Source organism: Arachis hypogaea, chromosome 14 (assembly GCF_003086295.3).
Source record: "Arachis hypogaea cultivar Tifrunner chromosome 14, arahy.Tifrunner.gnm2.J5K5, whole genome shotgun sequence".
Taxonomy (NCBI): Eukaryota; Viridiplantae; Streptophyta; class Magnoliopsida; order Fabales; family Fabaceae; genus Arachis; species Arachis hypogaea.
In genome coordinates, this window is record NC_092049.1 from 50249588 (window position 1) to 50254740 (window position 5153).

General features: G+C 42.2%; 1 non-coding gene across 1 annotated transcript; it reads left to right on the forward strand.

Annotated features, from left to right (window-relative positions):
* Window positions 1–4357: 4357 nt before the first annotated feature.
* On the forward strand, window positions 4358–4461 carry LOC112746022 (small nucleolar RNA R71). The gene has a single exon (XR_003173922.1). It is a non-coding gene; the product is annotated as a small nucleolar RNA R71 (small nucleolar RNA).
* The last annotated feature ends 692 nt before the right edge of the window (window positions 4462–5153 follow it).

The following is a 5153-nucleotide window of genomic DNA, read 5'->3' on the forward strand; positions in this document are numbered from 1 at the left end:
TTTGCTGTCCAAGTTCAAAAGTTTCAAGGCCCAGTATGCCTTGTGCTCCAACTCCAGTGGCAAATGGCAAGCTTTTCCGTATACTAGTTGGTAAGGAGACATTCCAATTGGTGTTTTGAAAGCTGTCCTATATGCCCAAAGAGCATCATCTAGCTTAATCGACCAGTCCTTCCTTGAAGTTCCCACAGTCTTTTCCAGGATCCTTTTGAGTTCTCTGTTAGATATTTCGGCTTGCCCACTTGTTTGTGGATGGTATGGTGTGGCTACCTTGTGTTTGACTCCATATTTTAGAAGCAATGCCTCTAATGGTTTGTTGCAGAAGTGGCTTCCTCCATCACTGATGATTGCTCTTGGAACTCCAAAACGGCAAAAAATGTGTTTTCTGAGGAAGTTCATGACTACCTTATTATCATTGGTTGGAGTTGCTATTGCTTCAACCCATCTGGAGACATAGTCTACTGCCACAAGAATGTAATTATTTGAGTATGAGGAGGGAAAAGGTCCCATGAAATCTATTCCCCATACATCAAACAATTCAAGTTCCAGAATGAATTGTTGTGGCATTTCATTTCTTCTTGGCAGATTCCCCGCTTTCTGGCATTCATGGCAGTGCTTCACTAGTTCCTTTGCATCTTTGAAGATAGTGGGCCAATAAAAACCACACTGCAACACCTTAGCTGCTGTTCTTTCTCCTGCAAAATGTCCTCCATAAGTGGAGCCATGGCAGTCCCATAAGACTTCCCTTCCTTCTTCCTCTGATATGCATCTTCTGAGTATGCCATCGGAACATTTTTTGAACAAGTATGGTTCGTCCCAGATGAAGTATTTGGCATCATTTACCAATTTCTTCCTTTGATGCTTGTTAAATTCCAACGGCCAACTCCCAGTGGCCTTGAAGTTTGCTATGTCTGCAAACCAGGGTGCTTTGTGAATTACCATGAGTTGTTCATCAGGGAAGCACTCATTTATATGTGTGCTTTGTGCGCTTCCTTCTTCACATGGTATCCTTGATAAATGGTCTGCCACCTTGTTCTCTACACCCTTCTTGTCTTTGATTTCAATGTTAAATTCCTGCAACAAAAGAACCCATCTAATGAGTCTTGGTTTGGATTCTTGTTTAGCAAGTAAGTATTTTAAAGCTGAATGATCAGTGAAGACAATGACTTTAGATCCAATGAGATAGGATCTAAATTTGTCAAATGCAAAGACTATTGCCAAGAGTTCTTTTTCAGTGGTTGTGTAGTTCCTTTGGTTAGCATTCAAGACTTTACTGGCATAATAAATCACATGTACCAAATTGTCTTTCCTTTGTCCTAACACTGCCCCAACAGCAAGGTCTGATGCGTCACACATCAGTTCAAAAGGTAAGTTCCAATCAGGTGGGGCAATGATAGGTGCAGAGGAAAGTTTTTGCTTCAAAAGTTCATAGGCTAGCATGCAATTTTTATCAAATACAAAGGGTGTATCAGAGACAAGCAAGTTACTCAAAGGTTTGGCTATTTTAGAAAAGTCTCTAATAAACCTTCTGTAAAACCCAGCATGTCCCAAAAAACTCCTAACTGCCTTGACATTACTTGGTGGAGGTAGTTTTTCAATGATTTCCACCTTAGCTCTGTCCACCTCCATGCCTCTATTAGAGATTTTGTGGCCAAGGACTATTCCTTCTGTGACCATGAAATGACACTTTTCCCAGTTTAATACTAGGTTAGTCTCTTGGCACCTCTTAAGCACCAAGGCAAGGTGGTGTAGGCAGCTAGGGAAAGAATCTCCAAACACAGAAAAATCGTCCATGAAGACCTCAATAAATTTTTCAATCATGTCCGAAAAGATGGACAGCATGCATCTTTGGAAAGTGGCAGGTGCATTGCACAATCCAAAGGGCATGCGTCTATAAGCAAAAACTCCATATGGACAAACAAATGATGTTTTCTCTTGATCTCTAGGATCAACTACTATTTGGTTGTAGCCTGAATATCCATCCAAAAAGCAATAGTAAGTATGTCCGGCAAGCCTTTCAAGCATCTGATCCATGAATGGGAGTGGGAAATGATCCTTTCTGGTGGCTTCATTGAGCTTCCTGTAGTCTATGCATATCCTCCACCCAGTGACGGTTCTTGTGGGTATGAGTTCGTTCTTCTCATTTGGCACCACAGTTATGCCACCTTTCTTGGGAACTACATGGATGGGACTAACCCATGGGCTATCAGAAATGGGGTAGATTACCCCTGCCTGCCATAACTTCATGACTTCCTTTTGTACCACTTCTTTCATGACGGGATTCAATCTTCTCTGAGCTTGAATGGAGGGTCTAGCATCCTCTTCTAACAATATTTTATGCATGCATATGGATGAACTTATCCCCTTCAAATCAGCTAGGGTCCATCCAATGGCATCTTGATGAGTTTGCAGCACCTTGATCAATTCTTCTTCCTGTTCTTGGCTTAGGGCAGAGCTAATGATAACAGGGTGACTCTCATCACTACCCAAGTATGCATACTTGAGATTAGGGGGCAACGCTTTGAGCTCAGGTTTTGGTGCTTCCTTCTCTTCTTTCACTCTCTCTGGCATGCTTAGCATGGTTGTTTCAGCACCCTTGATGTCACTATCTTCAATATCCTTGGTGAACTCCTCCTCTGCCACCTCCTTTATTGTTTCCTCAAAAGTTTCTTGTACTGCAATGTCCACTACATCAACCCTCATGCATTCCCTTAGTGATTCTGATGGATAGCTCATTGCCTTGAATACGTTAAACACCAATTTCTCATCATGTAGTCTAAGAGTGAGTTCACCCTTTTGTACATCTATGATGGCTCCAGCAGTAGCTAGGAAGGGTCTTCCCAGAATTATTGAAGCTTTTGCTTCTTCCTCCATATCTAACACCACAAAATCAGCAGGAAATATAAAATCTCCCACTTTCACCAACAAATCCTCAACTATCCCATGAGGGAATTTAAAAGTTCGATCTGCCAATTGGAGGGCCATTCTTGTTGGTTTAGCTTCCTCAATCTTCATTCTTCTCATCATTGTTAGAGACATCAAATTGATACTGGCCCCTAAGTCACACAAGGCCTTCTCCACCATGACTTCTCCTATGATGCAGGGGATTTGGAAACTGCCTGGATCCTTCAATTTCTGAGGCAGTTTGTGCTGGATGATGGCACTGCATTCTTCAGTTAACAACACAGTTTCCTCATTTCTCCAGCTTCTCTTCTTGGTCATTAATTCTTTTAAGAATTTTGCATAGAGTGGCATTTGCTCTATTGCCTCAGCAAACGGAATGTTGATTTGGAGCTTCTTGAAAATCTCCAAGAACCTGGAGAATTGACCATCCTTTTCACTTTTCATCAAACGTTGAGGATATGGTGCTTTAGGTGTATAAGGCTTCAGGACCTCTTTTTCTTTTTCTTTTGTTGCGGACTGTGTAAAAGGTTGTCCTTGTTCCTTGTCTCTCACATGTTCCCTTGCTTCATCCTCTATGGTTTCCTTTGAGATCTCCTTTAGATTCTTTCCACTTCTGAGGGTTATGGCCTTACATTCTTCCCTTGCAATAGCCTTGGCCGCATGAGAAACGCTTGTCCCAGGGTTTTGCTTAGACAAATACAAAATTTGATTTTCTAGCTTCAGGATGGCAGCTCCTTGGTTTTGCAGGTTAGAATTTACTTCTTCCTTGAAAGCTTTCAATTCGGTTATGTCTTGACTCATGGTTGCAAGCATTCCTTCTATCCGGTTCAATTGATCTTGAAATTGTTGGTTCGGATTAGGTTGGGTAGGTTGATTAATTTGGCCATGATATGGTGGTTGGGAGTAAGTGTTTTGTGTGGCTTGGTATGATCTTTGGTTGGAGTTTTGGTATGTGGAATTGTTATGTTGGTTGTGGTTGTAAGGTTTGTGGTTTTGTGGTTGGGTTTGTTGGTTTCCCCACCCAAAGTTTGGGTGGTTTCTCCAGCCTGGGTTGTAAGTGTTGGAATGTGGATCATATGATTGCCTTTGTTGGTTTCCCACATAGTTGGCCTCTTCCCAATCACCTCCTTCAATGCTTACTTCCTCTTGATCTTGTGTGTGTATTGCAGCCACTTGCTTTGTTTCTAATTGCCTGGTAAGCTCTGCTAGTTGCTTGGCAAACACCTTGTTTTGGGCTAGAATTGTATCAACATGGTTCAGCTCCATGACTCCCTTAGTGTTGTGCCTCTATGATGCATAGTAGTACTCATTCTCAGCCACTGTCTCAATCACTTCAATGGCCTCTTCCACAGTCTTTTTCCTGTTCAATGAACCTCCTGATGAATGGTCTACAGCCTTCCTTGATTCATAGGAGAGTCCATCATAGAAGATATGCAATTGCACCCAATCATGGAACATGTCTGGTGGGCATTTCCTTGTCAAGTCCTTGAATCTCTCCCATGCCTCGTAGAGAGTTTCACCATCTTGTTGTCTAAAAGTCTGAACCTCAGATCGAAGCCTATTGACCTTTTGTGGAGGGTAGAAACGTGCCAGAAACTTGCTTTCCACCTCATCCCATGTTGTTAGACTCCCCCTTGGGAATGATTCCAGCCACTTAGCTGCTTTGTCCCTAAGTGAAAATGGGAACAAAAGCAGTTTATATGCATCTTCCTGGACTCCATTGGACTTCACAGTGTCACAAATTCTCAGGAATTTTGTGAGATGTTGGTTTGGGTCTTCATTAGCACTTCCTCCAAAAGAGCAATGATTCTCCACAAGTGATATTAGTTGTGGTTTGAGCTCAAAATTGTTGGCCTGAATTGGTGGTTTCTGGATGCTACTACCACAATTCCCAGAGGTTGGGTTTATGTATGAACTAAGAACCCTCCTCTCAGGAATGGCATGGTTTCCATCAGCTCTCTCATGGTTGTGAACTTCTCTATCCATGTTGAGATCTAAAGCTTCCTCAAAATTGTCCTCAGATTCTCCTTCAGATTCCTCTTCTCCCACTACTCTCTTCCCTCTTGCTTCCCTTCTCAGTCTATGAAGGGTCCTCTCTGGTTCGGTATATGGAGGAGTTGATGTCTCTCCTCTCCTACCTGTCATACAAGAACACAGCAAGGCACAAACAAGTGAAATACTCTTGGTTAATGGAAGAATATGGTTAGAGCAATTGAGGAATTAATTCAAACAGTTAGTGAGTCAGTGAGTTA